Source organism: Vidua chalybeata, chromosome 5, assembly GCF_026979565.1.
Source record: "Vidua chalybeata isolate OUT-0048 chromosome 5, bVidCha1 merged haplotype, whole genome shotgun sequence".
Lineage (NCBI taxonomy): Eukaryota > Metazoa > Chordata > Aves > Passeriformes > Viduidae > Vidua > Vidua chalybeata.
The window spans coordinates 47,033,327-47,058,583 of NC_071534.1; the positions used below are offsets into that span (position 1 = coordinate 47,033,327).

At 36.1% G+C, this 25,257-nt stretch overlaps 1 protein-coding gene across 1 annotated transcript in view; it reads left to right on the plus strand.

Moving 5' to 3' along the window:
* The window catches only part of FOXP2 (forkhead box P2), a 404,617-nt gene that overhangs the window by 59,492 nt on the left and 319,868 nt on the right, over positions 1-25,257 (plus strand). The window contains exon 4 of the mRNA XM_053942772.1: positions 1,652-1,793. The gene's annotated coding sequence lies outside the window, so the exon portion shown is untranslated. The remainder of the gene's footprint in view (positions 1-1,651; positions 1,794-25,257) is intronic.

Consider the following 25,257-nt stretch of genomic DNA (forward strand, 5'->3'; position numbering starts at 1 on the left):
CAGAAACACTGCTGTATCCTAGAGATTAAAGCAAAAGAGAAGATATTGGAATACAGAGTATATGATTTTTAAGGTTTACTTTGAGATGAAACTTGGGAAATGGAGATGCTGACCTGCATTTATATAAGTGTTGAACTGAGTGGGAACATGTGGATGAAGTTAGACTCAAACCCATGAGACCAGCGAACAACTTGAGAAGCAGAACCTTGCTTTGTAGCCCTCTGCCCTGGCTGCTTTGGGACTGTGGACTGGGGAGAAGAATGCTACTGCTGCTTTACAGTAAGACTTTGCTACCACATTTGATATTATTTTTTTTTCAGTGGTGATGGTGTTTTGGAAAAATCAATCAAATTTATTAAGCATATAGTAAAATACAGAGAACCATGGGATTTCACTTTGGTGTTCAAAAGGATCTAGCCTGTACTTCAAATGCAACTAAGACTAGACTCCCTGTACCTAATGCAGTAATTCTCATTACTGTGAGTGGTGTAAAATGGATATAAAATTTGTTGAATTTGCACTAACATAAGTGACTGTACAAGGAGATAGGACTGCTCATCCTGGTTCAGACCAATGGTTCTCTTAAGCTGTCACCATCTCCAGTTTGGTGGCTGTCTTCTGAGGATTACCTCCACCGTCCTCTTGACTTTCAAAACCTCCTTGCATAAACAGCATCCTTGGGAAGAAGTTCACAGTTCTGTGACACAATTTGTGGAGAAGAAACTCCCATTTTTCTTCTGAACTTGGCTTTTATTAGGTAGTTCTTCAGTTCAAAGGATAGGGAACATACAATGTCTGTGCAGTCTTTCCATCTTCAGACTTTTGTTTTTTCTATCATGCCCTTCTTTAAGGCAGCTTTTTCCAGTCTGGATATTGGTGGCATACAGAATTCTTCTTCATATATGAAAACTGTTTTAAGCCTTTGATCTTGTATGTTTTCTCCTCTGAACCTTTGCTAATTAGTTCCCTTTTTTGTGTTCTGTGCTGGACAAGAGAGTGGAGCATGCTTTTCAAGATAGGGGTTAATATGATGGCAAATGACATGTTACACTTTGTCCTTTATTATTTTCTAAATAATTTTTAGTATTTAATTTATAGATTTGACTCTGATGGAGTGGTGAGTTTTAAGTTTTCATGAAGAAATTTCAATGAGACCTATCTATCAGGACTCCCAGGTCTCACTTTCTGAGCAGTAAAATGTAGTGCAATATAGAACTGTTTTGTTTAACAGAAGATTCAGATTAAAATGTTTATCAGTACTGGCTAGGCAGGATGATTTATAGTGAACCTAAACCCAACAAATTGTGACTTCCTACTTGATCCCAGCCAAAAGTAGTCACAGTGTCTTTGTGATACAAAATAAATAATCAATAATGTGAAATCATCTTTTAACTTGTACACTTGCTTTTTCAAAGACATACAATCTTTTTATTATGAGTCTCGGAAGTGAAGCAGGTGACTGCTCTAGGAGTAGTGACTATTCATACAAAGAAAGAAAGATTTGAAATGTGTGGGATTTTCTCCTAGGTGTGCAATACATGTGTGTAAGGATGACACTGAAGTGTGTTTTAAAGAGATGGTCGTAATACCTTGCAATAAAATACAATATGGATGCTTGCACTTACTGTGTTCCTTTCCCTTTTTACCTTAGATAACTTCAAGTGAAAGTTAAGGACCTTTTGTCCTTATCTGCCATAGACGTGACAGACAGTTTTGGAAGGAGGACCAGTTTGAGCAAAAAGGAAAAGACCTTCCCACAGCACAGCAAAGTGACAAAGTGACTCTGAAGAAATGTAAGTGATTTATAACTGAACTATGGCTATGTTTCTACTGTGGATTTATAGGCCCTGTGGGAGGAATGCAGTACCCCATCACTGAAACATACTGCTTATAGATGTAAAATATGGTTTAGGAAAAAATTGTGGACCATGCAGAAAATACATACCCTTTTGATGTTAGTGTGATGGTAAGCTATGCTACAATTATTTTTTTTCCAAATGGCAATTGATAATGGGATTGAAGTGCCGTAAGAATCAAAAACCTGGTTTTCTACCATTTTCTACTCATCTAGCTATTGGTCATTTAGATACATAGAAACTAAGTAGCTGTATTTCAGTCATTCTAGATTCTGCTTACCCTCAGGAGAGGGGCAGGCATCTCCAGAGGCCAATCCATCTCATTCTGAAAGCAGTGCTTAAGGAATGCAGTATTACTCACTGAATAGCTTGTGTTCACTGCTTAGCTTTAGACTAAATGTTCAATGAATACTTTAACCTGGCACGTCTGTGTAAGACGCAGTGCCAGCTTCTTTTCTCCTCCCCATATTGTCATTCTGCTCACTCAGCACATGTAGCTGTTCATAAATTTGGAGAATGGACCAGACTGAAAATAGCCAATTATTTGTTTGGTTTTGTTTTCAGTTGGGTTTATCCCAGCCTTCTCCCATATGGCCATCCAAGGGCTGTCACTGGTACAAAGGGTGATGTGAGTAGGAATTAGCAGCCAAAAGTGTGCGGGAGCACATGATAGCAGCTGTGCTAGTTTCTGCTGCTTAAATTCCTTGGTGAGCAATAGTCTCAGACCTTATAGATATTTTTAGTGCTTTGCCATTTATAAGAGTTAAAAAATATGTGAGGCACCCTTACTTACTATCTAATGGGGAACTGCTGTTTTGTTGTGCATTTCGTACTGCGATAGTGCTGTCTTTTGTGTCCCTTGTAAATTAAATTCTCCAAAACCAGTAGACGGTCATAAGTGGCTAGCAAGTAAGCAGGTGTTATGTCGTGATTTATAGTGCAGGCATGATGCTGTGTAATTCATACATGCATACATAATTTCTGAATTCTGAAGATGGCAGCCTGATTTGGTATAGCACCAAACATGACGTGTGGGTTGGGTGATATCGAATGGTTAGTGGTTGGACTAATTTAGGCTCAAGATCCTTGTCTCCTGAACAGTGAAATACTAAGTAACATTTCATTCTCACAGTAAATACCAGATGGGAGGGTGTAAAAAAGACAGAGCTAGACTTCTCTCATTGACACCTGGTGACAGGATGACAGGCAGTGGGTACAAGCTACATACAGATTATTAAATTATGTTTCCATTGAAAAATAGTATAAAAAAAAACTTTCTTATCTTGAGGATGGTCAAACACTGGAGAGGCTTGCCCAAGAGGTTATAGAATCTCCATCCATGGAGATACTCAAAACCCAAATGGACAAGCAGCCTGTTGCATCTGACCCTGCTTGATCAGGAGTTTAGATTCAATGAGCTTCTGAGGTCCCTTCTAATCTCAGTTATTCCATGATTTTGGAGTTATTTATAGGTAAGCAAAATCAGAAATATTATGCGATTTTATGTTTGACAATAATTTAAAAAAAATTTTTCTATTTTGACGTATTTAGTTATTCAGCTTAGTATTTTACTTAAGTTTTGGCAAAAACGAGACATGGCAGAATTTGCAAGCTTTCTAAAATGTGTTAAGTTATATTTAAAAGACTTGTGATTGTAACTATGAAAATCACATTGAAGCCTGTGAAATTATCTTTTAGCTTTTAATTAGCACCAGGTTTCACGTGATGTGAACAGTCACATGATGGGGATTCTAGATGTTTAAAAATAGCATCTTTTTCACTTGATCCATGGAAAGAATAATACATTTTTAGTACCATTTTGTGCTTGGAAAAAAAAAAAAAAAAAGACATAACTAGGAAGAAACTCTTGCAGGTGAGCTCCATTAATCCACAATAGAAATAGCTGTCTTCCTGAAGATTTTAGAGATCAGTGAGACCTGTAAAGTGAACTAAGAATTTCATTATAAGCTGTGTTGTCAGTTACTTGCAAATGACCATTCTGGGACAGTCCATACTTAAAGAGGATGCCAATGTAAATGTATAAAAACTGGGCAAATGTACGGTGAGACTTGACAACATAGCCTTCTATCTTCTATGAATATGTGATTGAGGGGCTTCCTTGTGTTTTGAAATACTTAGGAGCAAGGGACTCTACTCTTCAAATGTCAGCTTTCTTGAATTTTAACTTTGATTAATTTGGCAGACATTTTTTGCCCACAGTTTTGCTATAGCCTGAGTGTCTTTGCAAAAGTTTCTGTGAGATGGGTTTATCATTCCTGAAAATGGGAAAAAAAAACGGTCTAAAAAAAGGTCTATGACCTCTTCCTTGCTTTTGAGCAAGGACTTGGAATTTGAAAGGGAAGCTTTAATGGGTTTTAAGATGTGTCTTTTACCATGCCTCTGAATGTCTGTCCTTATTGCACTGAATTATAAGCTTTTGAAAATTGCTGCTTACTCATACACAGAAGAGGCATATTACTTTGTCAGCATATTCTGAAAATAGTCCTTGTATATTCTTAATCTTCTAGAAATGACTGAGTCTGTCCTGGCTTGGAGATCAAACACTGTATGACATTTCAAATTTACAGATCCCCTGCTTTTTCAAAAGGGTCTTGTTTTTTTAATTTTTCTGGGACAGTGTATTTTGATTCTTACACTTGTTGGTAATTCTGGTTTTCTGTATTTTATGCTTACTTTTCCCAAATGCTATTTGAGAAGGGTGTCAAGAATGGGATTAATTTCCCATTATGTTAGCCATCTAAACCTATAGGTGGTATAAATCTGAGCTGGTCACCATAGGCTTCTTTAGTCAGTGAAGAGAGATGGAGACTTCCAGGGGAGGATTCCCATATCCTCTTTCTATTTCTGTCTTTAGATAAGACAATTCCTTCTTTAGAGATGTCTGTTTCCTGTCACTCACAATAAAAGCAACCTGAGGTGACTGGCACAAATTTAGACTTTTAACTTTTCTATTAAACATTAAGACAGATACATTCCTTCTCATGTGGCATAATTTGAGACTTAAGAGGCAAAAATGTTATCACTGACATTCACAAAAGTATCCTGCATTCATACTAGTAAACAAAATTATTTTAAAAATTATCTCTTTATGGTTAAGTTGATATGTACAAGCTTATTAAAAGGACATTTTCCATATCTCTTTAGATATTGTATGAAACCATTAAAACAAGGAATTTCAAATGCCATTTTAATATTAACTCCAAATTATATATAGACTTCGGGTGTTTTCTGATATTTGGGTTCTAGGTTAAGAAATGCGAATGTTTTAACTCTGTGTCATTACTTAATTTCTAGTAAGGCAATAAAAGGGATGTATTGTGAGATTCTGGCATTGTTGGCATTTTAGCTTATAACAGAAGATTGAAAAAATCTGGTGCTAATATAACAGACAAAAATGCATTCTCAGTTAATTTAAGAGCAAGAATTTAGGTGGCTTTCCAATTTGAAACAATTTTCTCTACTATCAGCTAATTTTGGTAATGTGTTCTGTTAAATGAGATTGTGATGAAATGCTGTTTTCCATTTGTATTGAAGTATTTTAGATTTCCTTAGTAATTTAAACTGTTGTCTATACTTGAGTAATGGCAACTGCATTGGCTAACCCAGGATAATATAACACCTTCTTCAGTCCTACTTTTCATGGGTAAGGACTGAAAGCACTTTCTTGCCATGGAATAGTTGAATGTGTCTAAAAAGCATTAGAAGTAATCTATGCTGGCTCTATTTACTTTTTAGCTAAAATGTAGGCATATGACATAGAAATTGTGGTGTAATTTATTATCAGATGTCTTTTTATGTCTAATTGCCATGTATTTGAATTATTACCTGGAAGGGCTAGACTTACTTCATACGTGTTTATAGCATCACTGTGATGAGACTATGGGCAGCAGTTGAATATGCTTCAAAGATGGTCTCAGTTATTCTTGTCCTGTTGTTCAGAAATGCACAGGACTGCTCATGATAAGCACTGTTTCTGTACTTCCACTCATGGTTGACTGATTAACCCTTACTGGGGTGTATAAAATTTTTCTCTCATTTATAATTTTGCTTTGAATATTACATTTTGTATTAGAGGTGTATATTTCATTTTGTTTCCATCCTTTTACTGTTATTTAAAGTGATACATTTAGTTCAGTATTGCACAGTAGCAGCATGCATGTATTATAGCATAAAGCTACAGCAAATACTGATTCCTGGAATCTGCATTTGGCTGAGGAAGCAATTTGTTGGTTTTTTTTTATAATAGTGTTGGAAATTGGCCTAAAGAAAGTGCTTAGAGAATGGAGAAAAGCTCACGTTAGTAATTTGTTCTTACTTTCTCTGTTGCTTCTTCTAATATTTGCACAAAATAACATTCACCAATGTTTGTATCCCAGTATCACTAAGTTATATGCTCTAAACAAGAATAAAATATTTCCCTTAGAAACACTGTCGCACCATTACTTGCTGGCCAAGATTCTCACTGGTAAATACACAAAGCTTCACCAAAGCTGGCAGGCTGTCTCTTTGTACTTGAAACAAGTGTTATAGGCTTTATTTTTTTTTTTCAAGCCTATAAGATTGTCTGACTTTATTTGGATTTGGTTTGTATTATTCCCATCCTTCTGCAACTTTAAGAATGTTTACTTTTCAATAGAATTTTATGCTTTATCACAAAAAACCCAAAAGACCCTAGTTCTTAGAAAATGAAAAGGGCAGTTCAGCCAAGATGCCACTAAACAGCGTATGTTTGAGTACTGAAGAACTGTGCCTATTTTTATTGAACTGTAAATTTTATGACACTTTGTCCTGACCCTGTTCGAGGGTTAAACTGAGGAGATCCAACAGGCTGAGAATATCTGGGTTCAGTGAATGAATCTGAGTATAGAAACCTGAGGAGTATCTGTTCAAGAAACACATTAATGACTGCATCAAAGTTAACAGAACAAGTATTTTCCACAGCATAGGCATCTAAGTCAGCAAGGGCTTTTTAATAATAGAAAATTTCACATGGGCTCAATCCCATTCCATGCAGAAAGTGAATCAAGTTCCTTTCATACTGTTATTCTGACTTAAAATTTAAAAGCAACCAGAATTTTCAAATAGGGAAAAGGGAAATATGTTCTGACTCTTGCAGACATTTTTAGCAAATACAAATATGTGTTGATAGTTGTTCTAAAACTACCTATGTGCTATGCATCTTATCTCAGGTTGCAGATAAACAAGAAAGAAAACAAAACTTTTTGCCAGCATATCTTCATTTCTTCAGCCTATATAAGGTCTCTTTAGAGGATTTTGGATTAGATTCCAATTGGAATCTAATTTGAATTGGTTGAGAGCATCAATTGATTGGACCTTATGCCATTCTGACTGTCAATTTCATTCTTTTTCTACTTTGTGAGGGGTAGAGTCATATTACTTTGATTTGAGAGGTCTTTCCTGTGGTGTAAGTGAGTGAAAGCTGGGTGATGGGCTACGTAAGGATGCCAGCTTAAGCAGATGCCTTTTACTAAAATGATGTTTTTATGGAGTCTTTATGATGTTTTTATGGAGTCTGGTGTCCTGCATGCAGTTACAGTTCCCTGGCATTGTGCTGTTCAGGAACTGGAAATGGTGTGAAACATACATTTTTAATGTAAGAGAATATTCTTCATAGAAGATCAGTAAATGTTTATAAAGAATTATTGTCTGTTGGCAAACTTCTGCATTGTCATGTTTCAGAGGTAGAGGCATTTGGATGGTAATGAAGGGATTCTTGTATACAGCTAACAAAGCATGGTGAGATACTTTGGGGCATAAGTCGTAATAATATTAATAATCCACTGCATCTGAGGATTTCAAAGAACTTTACAGATGATATCAATGAATTAATATTATCTTATCCCCCTGTGGAGCACTGCTAAGACTTGGGTGGGTTGAATGAAGAAACACCATCTCATTTTTATGGTAAGTTGGTTACTGTACCTTTGCTGCACACAGGTAATTCAGGAAGTGTCAGTATTTTCCACATGGAGCTCAAAAGGCATAGAGAAACAGATTGACTTAGTCTGGGCAAACAGTAACTCCAACATAAGCATTCCAACACCAAAATCATTCCAAACAGCCTGCTTGTTTGCAGTGATAGTTGGCTCAGGCTGCTGGATCTCTGCTGTTGTACAGCTTGAAGCGCTACGTAATATTACAGAAGATAACACTGTGCAAACAGTGCAGTTGGAACCTGGCCATTTAGTGTAACAATTTCATAAGTTCCGATATGCTGATGCATGTGTGTGTCAGAAAACCAGCCTATTTTTATGTGTTAAAACATCGATAGGAGATGCATTAGACAAAAACAACTTCTCAAGGGCAAGACACAAACACTATAGTTGAAAAGTAAAAGAGCAGAAACCATCTGCTGTGTAGTATGTTTTGATGAAAACACACATGATGGAAACAAAAGCTAATTAAACAGTTATTCCATGATACAATTTAGGGTTTTTAAAATAATCATATTTAGAAAATTGTTTTGGAGAGACAATTGTAAAAGACATTTTGGGTTTTGCCCCTTCAGCACTGCTGCCTGTTTATGGCTGCCTTTGGTACATCATTCCTAAGGACCACCTCTTGTCCCTCCTGTTGAAGGAGATATCAGTAGTATCTTAAAAGTGTTCTTTAATATTTTTCCATTCTAAACCCCATATTTTGAGTTAGTGTAATATAAAATTGCTTCTCTCCTTTATCTGTAGCCACAAATGAAAACATGTAGGTTCTCAGCTGACACAATTTTGGCGAAAATCATATTTTTAAATAGAAACCAAGTACGGGTTATGCTAATAGAACCTCATTTGTAATTTAAACCGAAGCTGTTAACATTCAATAATGAAGCCATACATCAAGGAGTTTTCTGCAAAAACAGAAAAATACTAATTCTTCCTCCTCAGATCTGCAAATCCAGACTGATGGGATTTCAGACCTTCATCTTTTTACTGACAGGCGGCAGCATCAGTGGAATAAAGCTAAAATTTGATCCCCTTTCTCTCCACCTCCTTCTCCTAATTTTACTCTGACAGAGAAAGAATCACAGTTTTAGCTGGTATCTTAGCCCAGGGGAAAAAATGGTCTGTCATCAGGTCTTTTAGGGAGAAAGAGCTCTTCAGTGGAGCAGTTAAATGGTATTTTGTTTCTCAGGGTGCATCTTATACCCGTATTTTTGCAAGATATGATAAATGGTTTCTGAGACATTATTGAGAGCAGAATCAAGGTCATCAACCTTCCCCCAAGAGGTCGTTGTCTCTCAGTTCTTGTTTCTGGTGAAGGTGTTAAACATGGGGGAGATGGGCTCCAGATGGACTATCTGAAACTGCGCACTCATATGAGCAATCCCTGGCCATATGTTAGTACAGGATGTATTTCTAATTTTTGACCTGCAAAAATCAGTGACTGATCAAATTTTTCTAGATAAATTTTAATTGATTTTGCAATAATTTGATGCATGCATGTTGAAATTTATCATTCTAAATCCCCTAACATGCATACATTACTGTAAAGTCCTCTACAATTCATGATGAAATAGAAACCTTTGGGTATTTTGTCGTTGAGACGTCCTGTGTCTTTGGAGAAATTCATTTTGAAGCCCTACAGCTAAATTACAAAGCTCTTCATTGTCTGCAAATTAGTTGCTCCTGTTCTTGAGTTGGCTTATGAAGCTGAGTTCCTCCATATGACTGAAAATACTTTTCTAAAGAGACAAAAGATATAAATCTGCCACAGCAAAAGAAATTAGCCATGGAAAACAAAAATAATGTGGTCTTATACATAGGACAAGAATGATTGCCATCTTAGTATTAATTGGCTTCTGCAGCATCTAGTATTTTAGTTCAAATCAGGACTGTACTTGAAAAGTATCATAGACTAGCCTCCCATTGAACCTTCCTGATGATGAAGCTAAACAAGGGCAAGTGTTTGAAGAATGGACCAAACCTATGCAGCAGTACAAAGCAAAGTATCTTGATGCACATGCCACATGTGTGTAATGTGTTCAGCTCCAGCTGTTCTGTTGTGCAGGGCCATTTTTGTTTGGCTCTACTTGTTCTTAATGCTAATGTTTTCTTAGTTATAAAAGAGCATGGGGGATCCTTGTTATATAAGTCTGTAAAAAAACCCCACCCTTTCATGTCTCTGAGTATATATAATATTTCCACTTTTTTCTCAGATAGTAGATTAGAGTCTGTAATTGTAGGGGGTATCTTCTATAACTAAGATGTTTTCTCATAATCACATATACTTCTATGATAAATGGTATATTTTCATTTTGTGTGTTTAAAACTGTGCTGAAGGAAAAACTGTTTTCACCTAGTCTGTTTCCATTGAAGCTATCATTTAAAGGGTGTGATTGAAGCTATCATTTAAAGAAGGTGATCTCACCTTCTTTATTCAAATGTCTAAGGGAGACTGAACACATATCTTAAGAGGAGAACTAGGTGACCAGTGGAGGGCTGTAATTTTCAACTGCCATTTCTATGGTTATATGATTAAAAAAATCAATGATGAAGTTATACCTTGTTTATCAATAGCTAGGAGGAAAAATGGAAGTTAATACTGAAAGCCAAACTTGATAATATTTTCACTGTAATCTTTTATAAGTTTCTGTATTGTAATAAGTTGTATGTGGGTGTGTATGTGACTCTACTTCTTCATTGGGCATTTAAATATGATTTATGAGCTCTTGGCTATCAAAGTCTTTGCTTTTGGTGCATCAGCCAATATCCTGTTCCCATGGCACTACATGCTGAGAGGATGACTTAACCCATTCCTGTGCTCTTCAAACTCAGCCAGTAGTTACTTTGGTCGCACGCTGTGAGTTACTGGGATGATGCTTCTAAGTGCCCCAAGTGCCAAAGCTCAAAATCCAAATGCTATGTTACTATGTTTATCAAAAACCAGCATATGTTTCCATTGTAGTCCACTGTTTAACAATTTAAACTTCCACTCATTTTAACATTATTTTTTTATGTGATTGTGCTTATGTAAATAGCTGATAATTTTTGCATTTTTCATGCTCGTGGATGGAACTGGGTAACCTGGGATGTAGGAAATAGGCCGTTTGTAAATATGTGTAAGAAGATACGAAGGAAAAGGAGAAAAAGAAGGGTTGGTAACAATTCAGGGGAACCAGTTTGAGATCAACTGGATTACAGGAAGGCATTAGTTATGAAATACCCATTAACTCTCTGTAGTGTTAGATCAGCTACTATAGGATAAGGCAATCAATATTTAACACCAACTGATTTCATTGATAAGATGATCAAAGTAAAAATTGAATTTTAAAAAATAGTAAAGTGGACTTTATAGTGTTCTGCACAACATTGTAATTGCTAACCAGGCTCAGTATAAACACAGACTCTACAAAATTCTTAAGTCATTGCCTTATAGAGCTGTAGGAGCAGTCCCAAACAGATTTTCAAGATGTTGAAATGTCAGCATAACAGTAAATTTGTTAATGCTGATCTGCATATTTCAAATATTTTACTCATTGATGGATACAGCACTTTTATTGGCATGGCTTATGATTAGTATAAAAATAATTTTAAAATAATTGCAGATTCAGTAACCTTGCTTGCCATGCAGAAGTCTGGCAAATGTGTTTTCAAGTGTGGTTGGAAGATGGATATCTTTATTTGCTTCCCATGGACAAGCAACCTGACTGACCTACTATTTACTCCTTGTCATGTGAAATTAAAAATTTAAAGAATCAAGTATTTATAATTTTTCTCAATTAATTTAGAGCAATTGTGGCACTAAGTTTCCCTTAATGCTCTGCTCACTCATGTAATCAAAAGTAAAATCCTTAAAGTGGAACACAGATTACTCCTTTCCTAGGCTATAGGAAACACTGAAAGCCTGAACTGGGATTTCTGCAAAGAGAAGAATTTTTGCCTCTCACACTTGTGTGAGGTCGTTTTACCCTGAAATGTTTTTCGGCTCATTCCAGACCTATCTTAAAGACCTCATGGAGGAAAGAAACAGAGTTACTTAAGTTCACCAAACAGTAGTTAAAAAGATAAATCAGGTTAGAAAATGAACAGGGAAGTGACACCATCCTGAAGAATTAAAGTCCTGAAGTAGTGTGTGGTTGTTACATGTTAGCTGAGTACTTAAATGTGGCTTGCATTCTCGCTCTATTCCTACGACTTACTGCTGGGTTCCCACACATTTGTTGCTGTTGTCGAAGATGTCAATTTTTTGCAATTTCTTGATTACTATCCTAAGCTAATGGGGAAATATTATGAACCTAGTTTGAGTCACTGACAGGCTTTGTGTGAAGATGTGAACAAGATATTGCAAAGGCTTTGGTGACTGTCTTGTATTTCTATTACTTCTCTTTCAGTGAAGTTGAAGCTGGCCAGGTTTAGAACCAAGGGAATCTTTTCCATTCCTTGCATTGACTTTCCCAGTGTTGTCAGGGTGCTTTATATCTTCCATACATAGGCCTACCATCTGATGGAAGCATTGTGTCAATGGAGGCATGTGAATAGTATTTGAATAGTTACATGATTTGTGGACAACACCAGGTAGAATTGTGCCCGAAGAAACAAAAATATTTCTAAAAATTAGACACAACGTTGGTTTAAAGGTTATGTCCTTTGAAAGGATTTGAAGTAGTTTAGGTGCTTACGTTGCTCAAGGGACTTTGAGTACTGTGAGGTTTTAAGGAAGGCTAAGTATTCCAGGAAGTTTAAGAGCTTATGGCATCGTAAATATTTAAGATGATTTAAAAGGTTATGTCCTCTTTAGTATTTGAGTTGGATTAAGTGCTTATATTGCCTTAAGGACTTTTTCCCTTTTTTTCCCTAAAAGGAACCTGGGAAATTAAATGCAAAAAACCTCCTGTAGATGCAATATTTGGGCTTTTTTGCATTTTTGTTTTCGTATGAGAAATGCAAAATTCTAGGTTTCAATAGCAGCATAACTTGACCACACTACATATGCATCAGAGATGGACAGACTAATGGAGGGTTTCTAGGAAACCTCTGGATATGAAACCCAGAAGCAGTAGTTTTTAATACCTTCACAGCCTGTGCATTGAGAAATATTTTTTTCTTCTGCTTGTTTAGCATGATCTGCTAAAGATCAAATAGACAATCAGGATAGAATCAGATTATGGAAATACAAAGAAGCAATTTCACCTTAGAAGGTAAAGATCATCTATAATTCAATATGCAAGAAAATAGGGAGCCATTTAGTTTCACTTTGTGCTTTTGCTGATATTTTACTTCAGTGAAGAAGAATAACAAATATTATAAGTCTAGGTCTCAGTGGCTTCTTTTTTTTTTTTTTTTTTAAATTGATCAATTTATATATTTATTCTTGTCTTCTGAGATGCCTTGACTAAATTCTTCACTAGTGTATTTGTGTAACATATTTTTAAAATTTTCTATTCTACAGTCCTGAAAAGTATATTTTCTAATATTTATTTTATTAACCACATACATACACTTCTCATTGCTTTAAAAGCAAATAGTCACCATTCATTCAATGTATTCTATGCTGCCTCAATTAAATGGGCATCAGTCCATCAGTCCAAACATTTTTCTCATGGGTCTCTAAAACACCAGTGATTTTACTTGGTTATTTCAGCACAATTACAGTAGCTGTATCTACTCTTGCAGGCTGTCCTGGCACAGCATGCAGCACCAGCCATCTGGGCCATGTCTGGTGGCTTTGTGGGGAGCACATAAGACACCACCTGGAGTACTGCATCCAGCTCTAGGGTCCTGAACACAGGAATGACAAGGGCCTGTCCAGAAGAGGGCCACAAAAATGACCAGAGGAACGGAACACTCCTGCTATGAGGAAAAGCCCTGGGAGCTGGGGTTGTTCAGCCTGGAGAAGGAAGGTCCTGGAGAGGCCTCATTGTGGCCTTTTTGTTCTTCAAGGGGGCCTGCAATAAAGATGGGGACAGAAATTTTAACAGGGCCTATAGTAACAGGAGTAGATGGTGAGGGTAACCTGAAGCCCTCACATCTGGGCATACTTTCATAAAGGCTGCATTCAGCTACATGGGTGGGATGAGTGCGATGTCCATATGTTCCAAGAAAATTCACAGATAATATCCCAGCAAGTTAAAATATCCTGTCAGTTATGCCAAGAGTACTGAAATATTGGTGGTAACACTGGCTCACTCTGTCCTAGCAGTTATCACCAAGAATCACCAACATCTGGTAGTACAATGTGTTCAAAGGGTGGGATGGTCACAACTGAGCAGCTGACACCTTTCAGGCTGTGTCTGTGATTCTCTGTTACGTCTCACTTAATGCAGACTTGAAAAGACAAGGACAGTTAGGGAGGGAATGGGATATATTTCAAAACATAGGTCTAAGCACAGAACATGGAATGAGCTAGTGTTGCTCTGTGATGCCACGCAGTCAAGTGATTATGTGTTTTAAAATGGGTTTGGTGTAATTGTGAGTTCCCCTACTTCAGAACTAACTCACGGTTCCTAAAAGCTCATCAAAATGGTTAAAATATTTTTTTCATGTGTGTACATCTTTAAATGTACTTCCTGTTAATTTTAGTGTATCCCACAGAGGAAAGACCAGTGTTTTTCTGTCTTCCTCAAACTTAGCATCATCTGAAAATTTTAAAAGTACAGTTTCTATATGAACGGTATTTCACCAAGTTATAAAAGAAAACACACAGGACCAGGATGGACCCCTCTTGAGCTCCATTCATAGTATCCATCCTTTATTCCTAGTCTCTATATGAAATTTTTGAACACATTTTTTATTAGCCTTAAAATAGTTTAATTTAGTCTTTGTTTCCTTTGTTTCTTTTTGTGAGTAATCCCCTTCTTTTTATGTGTCATCCACTGCTTCTTTCCCATTAAAAAAATGATTTTTTCTACTGATGGAGAAATTTAATTGACTTGCCAAATTTTCATCATGACAAAACTATATTGACGAGTATTTATTTTCTTGTTGTAAAGAAAAACATAAAGTCTTGTTGGTCTTTGTTTTCTCAAAAATATTTTGGAAACTGAAATTAATAGAAAAATTTATAAATTTTTAGCTCCTCTTTTTTCAGCTTTTTATGACATGGACAGTATTTTTCCTGCTTCATTTTTCTGGAGCTCCATCCATTCTCTAGAGTTCTGAAAAGTTGCTGATGCCAGTGAGGGAGTTTCAATTTTTTGTCTTAGAGTCCCTTGCACTGTAGGTAAATGTCTTACCTGTTGAGGTAATGCAGCTGTTTATGACAATAAGGGACAGCGACCTTAGTCGCTGGTTTGATTTGAGTCACTGGTTTGATTTGAATAAATTTCAAAAATAAAGATATCTTAAACTCTTAAAATTTCACTGATTTGCTTTTGAATAGATTTAGATGACAGATAAATGAAATTTCAGTGCAGTCAGGCATTGGAAATCCTGGAGTTTGGCATTATTCTGCTGGTTTTACAGCACAGGCCAACATTGAGTTTTTACCTAACATAAGTAAGCTTGGTTAGGCTGAACTCATCTGACAGCATCTAATTTATTGCAGTGTCTCGTCATCTGGTTTCCCTGTTTTACTCTTAATTTTTTGTCCCATTTGTCACTAGTTTTAGTGATAAGATTGTATTTGTCTGTTATATGAAAGGCTAAGCAAAATATATGTCTGATTATTCTGCAAATAGCCTGATTAGCTCTTTCTTGAATTTTCCTATTACTGTTAAGGTATGTAAAAAATGCTTTTTTTGCTATTAATTTTTTTTTAAGTTACATTTCACTTTCTGTTTTTTGCCCCCTTGACTTTATCCCTGTACTGTCATGTTTTTTTCTCACGTACTTGTGTTCGTGGACCTCTACTTTCCTGGAGTTGAAGGCCCTTGAATAGCTTATGATGTAGCCTTTTTCCACGTTGACTTAGTTTGCTCTTATGCTGTAAATGTTACTTCTTGATGGAACTGTGATCTCTCTTGAACTCTTTCTTCTTCCCTTCGAGTTACCTTTTACAGGATCCTGGCCACCAATTCATTTATCCAAGTCCTTTTCTGTAATCTTCATTGACTTTATTCTCCTAGCCTCCCTTTTCCTTCCCGTCCTTAGAAATGAGAATTCTCTCATGTTATGGTTTCTTTCAACCAAGGTGCCCTCAATTCTCACATTTCCAGTGAATTGAAGGTTGAAGTATAATCTAAAACATTTTTTGCTTTGAGTCTTTTCCTCAGTTTCTGTACTAAGAATGGTTGCTCACACATATTTGGATAGCCTGTATCTTACTGTCTCCTTTCCAAAAAGATGACCAGATAGTTAAGGTTCTCTGTTATTGCCAAGTTCTGCTGATATTTACTTGTACTACTTGGTCACAAACCCCCCTATAATTTTTTTATTATTTTTTTCCTGAAAGGAGAAAACTCAGTATGCTATTCAACAGATAAAGGACTGTGCTAGATGTACAAGGAACCAAATGACAGCAAATATGTGAATTTATCTTTTTTTACTGCACTGGTAAACAGACTGAATTTCAGCTTATGTTTCTTCTGGCCACATCTAAAAGAAAAAAACCTTTTTTGAAAATTAGAGATGGTGCCAGAAACAATTATGAAAGTGATTTAAGAGCTTGAAAATTGCCTTGCAGTGAAATATTTAAGATGTCTGTTTACCTTATCAAAAAGATGTTTGAGAAATTACTTAATTACAGCATACCTTCACAGAGAGAAAATATCTGGTGCTCTAGAGAGCTCTTTAGTACAGAAAAAGAAAGTGTGTCATGAAACAATTGTTTTAGCTGAAACAGAATTTATTCTTCAATCAGCTGTAAGTGTTTGGGTTCAATAATAAGGTAACTGTCTGAAATTTTATAGTCTGTGATATTGTAGGAAGTCAGATTTGATGATCTAATGGTCCTTTCTGACCTTAAACTCTCTCTAATTTATGAATCATCTGAACTTCAGCAACTCTGCAAAACACATGGCCCTCTTCATGACAACCTTGACAGCCCGCAGAAGAGAAATACACTTGGACTGGGAGGGGCTTGTAGGGTAAGATAAAAACAAAGCAAGGGAGAGGGCCTAATTCCTTTTGAAATAACTATGTTTTGTTATCAGGGGATCTGAAGGCATTTTCTAAATTTTTGATTGGTTTCTACTTTCTCATTCTAGGTGGAGGGCCCCTTCCAGAAATAGTTACTCTTGGTAGTTCATATATTCTTTGATTTTTTTTTAACTTTCCTCTAGATTAGATATGTTGCTCATTTGGCCAGCTTCTAGTGGACTTTGCTAGCTTTTTCATTTGGGAAAGATTCAGAAAGATTATACAAGACTTGATATCTGGAATGCAGGGACCATTAATGAATTCTTTTATTATAGGTCATAGTAGAAGTTTGGAGTTCTCTTTTTCTGGTTATTGTCTTTTACAATATTAACTCACCTCAATCAGAGCTATAGCCACTACCCTTTAGCCAGTGCAGTACCAAAGTTATGGGCAACCCATTGTGTTAATTTTATTTACTTGCAGGAGCAGACACTCCAACAGGCCATTCCTCCTGAAATTTGAAGAAAGAAAATATTCCTGTTAGGAGATTACAGACACTTGTATCACAAATGTTCTAAACAAGAAATCATCAAAAACATAGCACCAGCACCTCCCACCCAAGGATTAACATTTTAGCTTTGAAATGTGCCTTGGGCTAAAGTTTGGCATTAAACTCCTTAACCCAAGGGCAGATTTCTTTTTCAGATTTCTTTTAATCAGTCATGTTTTAGGAAGTGCAGAAGGTAGACAGCATTACGCTGATGCTTCCATGCAGATTGACAAGTTTGAAATTTTTGTGTCAAGAGAGGAATGACTGGCATCAGGCAAATTTCTGTTAAATTTGGGGATATAGTCATGAGGAACAGATTATCTTACGTTTGCTTCTCACATACCTTTCTGATTCTTCCCTCATAAGCAATTTATGAAAGCACCTCTTGGTGTAAACAATTTCTACCATTGTGGCATCTGGGTATTTAGTGATGTCAGCAATGAGATGCATTTAAGGAATCTAGAAAAAATCTTGTTACATCCTGAAAATGAGACATCATTGATGTTATGCAAATCACTACTTAAGTGCTTTTCTTCACAACAAATAATTTCATTGTGCCTATTTTAAGATTGTTTTCAACAAGCCCTTCTACTGATTTTGCTCTTGTAAATCCTGACATTTGCTTGTCTTATACCAATAAATGCCAAAAGAATAGTAAGACTTTGAGATGTTCCTCTTAATTTGTTTGAAAAAAGCTTAAAAATATCAAAGGTAATGATTTCTTTTGGTTTATATTTTTAACAGATTTTAGAAACTCATACCAAAATAGTATGTTTTTCATAGAATCACAGAACAGTCCTGAGCTGGAAGGGATCCACCAGAAATATTGAAACCCAGCTCCTGGCCCTGCACAGAACATCTCCAAGAGTAACACCATGTGCCCAAGAGCATTGTCCAAACACTTCTTGAACTCTGTCAGGCGTGGTGCTGTGACCACTGCCCTGGGGAGCCTGTTCCAGTGCCCAAAGACCCTTTGGGTGACGGACCTAATTCCAGATATCTGACACAGCTTCATGATGTTTTGTTTCTTTTGTAGTGCTTGTAAGCAGTTGCTGTGATGCCAGATTTTTTTTAGCTTTACTTGGTAACTTTTTAGAAAGAACAACTGTGTGTCTCACATCAAATGCCTAGCTCTTGTGCCTCCCTCAGGACAGTCTTCATTCAGTCATTTCAGTCTTCTCACTCAGGCTGCAATGAATGTACTTTATGTTTTGTTGCTTTTTACATGGAATGCTTTTAAAACCCCATGAATGTACTTATTATTGTGCTTTTTCCTGTCCTATGGAAAGATCAACAAAGAGAAACAGTGCCATTGCCCTCTCTAATTCAAAATTAATTGCAGTTTCTCCATTACTAGTTTTGCTTGCATTGGCTTGGTTTACCATGCTCTTGAAGGCCACATCATTCTTAATGCAATTATGTTCATCACTGGCAGTTCTGTGGTCTGGTTTTTGGTGTTTGTATAAGTTGAGTTAATACTGAATCTAAACCAAGATCCATTACCACAAAGACAACTTAAAAAAAACCCCACCAAACCTAATGTTTTATTTTTAAAATAGCAGACATATCTGTGTTTGATGCAAACACGTGAATAGCATCCAGGGGATGTCAAGGTTCCAACTTGACATATTCTGTGATTCTGAGGTGTTCAGTAGGGTGTTACCAGTACTGAAGCAGTACTCTTGGCCTCTCTTCTAATTCTGAAATGAAAGTAAGGTGTCACAGTTTTGGACACCCCTTTTATAGCATCTGTAGAACTCAGTGACACCATGTCACAGAGTGCACCACTGAACAAGCTCCTTGGTGAATCAAGCAGTGGGTGACAGCACAGCAAGTTCTGCTGCTGAGGTGTGTCTTGCCATTGCAGAGTGGGCATCTGTCCTGTCACCTGCAGGAATGCAGCAAGAGGTGGCTGCTGACTGTCACTGGCGTGTGCCTTGATTCCACATAGATGCAGCGACCAGCAGGAGATGCTAGACACATGTTTTGATTCTAATTCTTGGCCCTCACTAAATCTGAAGAATCTGTAAGTCTATTAAATGCCTTCATCTGGTCCATTCTGTCCACATGATCAAGCTAAAGAGTCGAGCTCCTTTTTCTTTTTTATTTTCTTTATATTTTTTAATTTTGGTTCGTTTTTGCCATGCAATGGGCAGTGGCTCATCTTCATGTTGGATCAGTTAAGGATTGCATTTGGACTTTGCATTCTTACTGCTCAGCCGTTTCACAGCTTGAATCTGGCTGCAGGTCCTTTCTCCTGCTATGAAACAGGATATTGTGGCTAACTTAATGTGTGGGTGTGGGCGACGGATCTTGGACAAGACCTTGGAGTTTAGGTGTGCTTTGGGACTTTGTTGGTGTGTAGACAGTTCTCCACCTCAAGTCTGAATTGTACTGAAGTTTACTCTGGAACTAAATAGCTTGCTTTTCTAAAGAAAGGCCCAACTGCAATCCAAACAAAAAACACTGTTTAGAATCTGGGTGTCTTCATGGTTGTGTAACATTTATTTCAGATGTGGAAACTTTTATTTCACAGCAGTTGGTTATGCCTCAATGTCATCTTTAGCTTAAGAATCTCAGATACAGCTGAGGTCAGTAGTAAAATCCTATTATAGAGTAAGTCTCTGCTCAAGTGAGTAAGGTTCATCTGCCTTTGGTTCAACAAGTTGAATAGAAGTGTGTTCAAAATGTAGGTAGTTCTTAATGGAACTGCAGATGCATGCAAGATATCTGAATTGCTGTGCTTGTTTTTACCAAATTAGTATGTGAGTATTTGTAGGAACTCTAGATACAGCAGTGTAGGTTAAGAAAATTAAAATAATATAAATATAAATATAATATATACAATATCTATAAAATATAAATATATATAATTATATATTAATATAGAATAACAAATAAATAGTTTTATATCAATATATTTTATTTATATAAATAAAAGGGGGAAGTGAAATGAGAATTTTCAAGTTTCTGTCTTTCTCTCAGTGTGGTTTTCTGCTTCTAAGTTGTGGTTTGTTTTGTGGTATGTTTTGGTGGGTTGTTTTTTTTCCTTTTAAAAAGGCTAAAGGATGAAAAACTGTGCTTGGGAGGACTCCTTCCATGTACTCCTTCTTTCCATAGAAATATAATCGTCATTGCACCAAAGAAAGAATGGCACTCTTTGCGATTTGACTGGTTCATTTGTATCAGTTTACAAAAAGTGATAAATGCAATGTATAACTTCTGTAAATTTTCTTTTTCTGGAGCTGTTTTTGAAGCTGTGAAAAAAATGGCGCAACACTTCCATAACATTAAATTTGAGAAATAATTGCACTTGGCAGTTTTTGTTTGCAGCAATGCACAAAAGGCTGAAGGGTTTTGTACAGTTCAAAGAGCACATTCCACAGTTCTAGCAGTTGTCGGCTGCCTGCAGGGATCATTTGAATTTTCAAGGAAAAAAAGCATCAGAGTAATGCCCAGACCATTTGGTTATATACTCTCAGCCCTCTCTTTTTGTGTTTCACCTGTACGAAAAGTTACTGGAAATAAGCCATATAGAAATGTGGCACACCTTAATGTCACTTAAAAGCTCATGTCAAATTTCATTGTTTCTTGTTCTTTCCTATTAGTACTTACTAATGTAAGTAGAGATTAATATGAGAAATAAAAATTGAGGAATAGCATTGTTCAAGCACATGGGGATGGTGAGAGTAAAAAACAGCAAAGGGAAATCCCTTTGGATCCTGTAGTTGTTTGTAAGCTTATTGCATTAGCCAAATTGCAAATGGTACAAGACACCCCGTGTTGCTTTGCTGTAGGAGAACCCTGATTACAAAGGTAAACTCCCTTGTCTGGTGGGCCAAACCTGGAAAATTTGCCAGCTCCTACATCACATTGCAGCTCTGTCACTTTCCAGAAATGTGTTGATTGTCACTGTGTGTCTGTCTGAAGCTTCTGCTTATCTAACAGGAGGTGATGTGACTATTTTTATGCTATGTGCCCTAATAGGATTTTTGGTGAAGTATTCCATGGTCTTTCTCAGATTTTTTTGCTCTTGCTAGGGGTTTATTAGTTTTGGCTGTAGGTTGTTGCCCAGCTCCAAAACTCCAAAGTCCTTCTGTTTTCTGTCATGGACAGAGACAATTTTGAAGCTAAGAAGACTTGCTCTGAAGCATAGATAGTTTTTGTCCCATCATTTGTGCTGGTTGCATGGTTTGTATCGCTGAAATCTCTCTCTCCTCCCTCCTTACAAAGTCCATGACCTGATGGGAACTTGGGTAGGGTGAACCTCCTCAGGCTTGGTGCGCTCCTGCCCATGTGCCTCGCCTGAAACTGCATAGCTCTTCAAGATCACTTAATTGGTGCCACTTCAGTTAGTTTTTTAATAGTTAAAATCTTTAAAATACTCATTTTAGCTTTAAGAAATTAAGCTATATCTTGTATGTAGCTTCTGTAGGATACAGTTTTTCCATTTAGAAAACAAAGTTGTTTTGCTTTCTGTGCCTTAGGTACACAAAACCTTGAAAATACATAATGTAAAATAAATAATAATAATATCTGTCTGGACTTACTAAAGACAGTCACATTGCCACCATCACAGATTTGTGTGGTGCCTCTGAACTTTGAAGCTGTCCCATTATGCATACTTGCTTGCTTTCTAATCTCATGTTTCCACTTTCTCACATTTTCCCTCAGCATCTCATTCCTCCTCAGTCCATTTTGTGCACAGCCTATATTCACAGAAGCTGTCCTGGGCTGTACCTGCTGCAGCAGTTACTCTTTCATTTCTTCCCTTTACATCTAAACTCACCGTTTCTGAGGATACAGCTACTCTGAGTTTCCTTCTTACAGAGCTATCACAGATATTTTACTGCATTCCTTTTTCTCAGCTGCAGTTATGTTTTAAAAATAAGACTCCAAACCATGTGTTTCTATTAATACTCATCTTGGGCACCCTCTCTAAATTTTGTCCTATTTTGTTTTGTGAAATTTTACACTGTTCCAGAGCGTTTTACAGCATTTTATTGTGTTCAGCATCTCTTTGATGCATATTTCATTGCTTTTAATTAATGTAAAAGTTTTCATTTAAGGGTTTCTGTAAAGTCCTTCAGTAAATGCTATATATTGAAGTTGTAAATTGTTAGAAAAAGAACTGCAAAAACATGAGGAAAAAAACCTTCTTTCTGACTTACTTGTTTTAAAAAGTGACAGTATTGTGATGTTGCAACAGTGTGATATCGCACACTAGTAAAATATAAATTTGGATTCATATATACAGAAAATAAATTCATTGAGAACATTTCAGAAATGTAAAATGAGAATGTTATGTAGCTGTAATTGGAAGGATACTTGGTATGATACAACATGTTCATACCAGTAGCCTGGCTAGATGTGTATGAAAAACTAATTTCCTATCCTGTATCAGTTTGAAGTGCACAGTCTTTGTAGATGTAATCCAGAATAATGGTTTGATGTATGTATCAATGCTTTATATAGCTCATTTGCTGTATTAGTTGACAAAAGCATGCTGAATTAAATCCCTGAAAAACTTCTTACTTGTTGCACTGACTTTGCATGTTGGCTCCCTGATCCAGGGCGATCCATCCTAAGGATATTATATAAAGTTATGCTAGTCTTAAAAATAGAGTCTCTTCTTCAGAAAGAGTCCTGTGAGGAATATACTTCACATATTGTTTCACTGTAAGCACATCTCTTCCTGGGCTTTGTTTTTTTTTGGGGTCCAAGTAATGGAGCATGCAAGATCAGCTATGTGAAGAATGAGAATTAATTTCTGTATAGCTGATGAAGTCATTCATGTGCCATAGTTGAATTAATCTCCCCAGTCACCTGAAATGAAAAACACTTGTTCATTAGGCTTGTAAAATAAATTTCACAGGACATTGCAGCCCAGAATTACTGGATGTGTGCAAACAACATTCTACACTGGACTGTTGATTGCACTGTGTGGAACATCTCTGTTGTCTCATGGGTTCATGTGATTAAATTGCACATTTTGCAGCATTTTTCTATCTATCAGGACTATAGTTTTAAGCTCAAAGTTACTGTTTATGGAAAGTTGTCAACCAAATTGAAAGTTGTGCTGTTATCTGTTGGGAATGTCCTGGTTTGCAAAGTCTTCTGTCTAAGGAGAGATAAAGGGGGCTGTAAGTTTTAGAGCAAAAAACATTTAGAGGAGTCTCTGGTGGCACAGATGTTAAAAAGTGTGATTTTCAGCTGGAGGATCTTTATTGTGGTTATTTTTGGGGTTTTTGAAAAATTATTTTTAATTGATAGTGTGGAATGGTTTCTTTATCCTCATTTTCATAAGAAAATAACTGACCAAGGCTATGCATACAATGTCAAAATAAATCTTTAAGTAATAAGAAAGAAATGAGTAAAACTGGAAATTACTGCACCAAATAAACAAATTTAGCCTTATTTTAGTAGTATTTTTTTTAAGTATCATTAATTCTTACAAATTACAAAGATTGAAAAATTATGGCTGAGGAAATCCAGTGTGTTTTGTGTAAATAATTACTATGTGCATCCAGCCTTTCAGATTGCATCAGTTCAGTAAAACAAGGACAACTGATTGATCTTAGATCTTCAGATTTGAAAAGGATATTTTATAATTAGTGGAAGAGGTTATATTACCTTCCTGGTTTACAGAGTCCTGTGGAATGCATAAACAAAAAGTTGCATTAATGATCAGTTTTCAGCACAGTAGGCAAGTAACAATGGGTGGTGCAAAATGGCAACACATGCTGAGAGGGAGCTTGGACTGCTTCTGTGCATTAAAATTTTTCCTACCAAGTAATGACACGTAGGTGTTTTTTTGTTCTGTTCACATAAAATGTTTGTTCATTATATATTGTAATGTCCAAAAAGAAAAAAAAGGAGAAGAAAAGAAAAAAAAAAGAAAAAAAAAACCAAAAACAAACAAAAAAAAACAACAAGAAAAGATTGTGGATGTTTTGGAGAATATTCCCACAAGCATTAGAACACATTTAAATAAAGTGTTGTTATCCCTTCAGTTTGAGTAGCTTTTGTAGTCTGCTAGCTTCATCTCATGAAAAATATTGCAGGAACAGAAAAGGTCCAGCAAAGGCCACTGAAAATAATTGGAGGTATGGAAATTATTTCATATGGGTAGAGATTAAAAAGATAGTATCATGTGCTGATAAAAAAAGAGGTAGGTGGTATATAAAACGTTATAGTACAGAGGTAAATGGTATATGAAATGATAAGTAGTATAGAGAACTAAAGTTTGAAAATCTCTATTTTTTCTAAGAAAACAGGGAGTAGGATACAATAAAATAAATAAATAAATGAATAAACCAGGGATGGAATAAAATCAATACCTTTAAAGGCAGGCTGTGTATGACAAAACTTTTCTGGCTTTGGGATGTTACTTGTTTAGAGAAAAAAATTAGTTACGTGGAGTAAATATTGAAATGAATAGCTATTAATCCTCTAAGTTATATGGTAGAAATAATAAAAATAAAAATAATCAGAATGTATCTAATATATAATGTTCAAAAGAGAGTGTTACTCTTAAACTCTTTGTGCTTCCCACATTCCAAGTTACATTCCTTCCATTTTTCCTGTATCCTTGTATTTTTTACTGACAAAAAATATTTTCATTATAGCAAGAACACATTTATTAGAAGTTTTTAATGAGATTATAACATTAATAATAAATTAATTCTGTTTTGTGAAGTCCAGTCAATCTGTTGGTTGCTCTAGTTTTGTCTTTAACTGGTTGCAATACGCTGCTTATGGCTGCAAAAGAAGCAGCTGTAAGCTTTTATTAACCCTTCAGAAACTATTAATGATCTTCTTAATGATGTTAAAACTCCATATAGACAGGCAAATTCTTTGA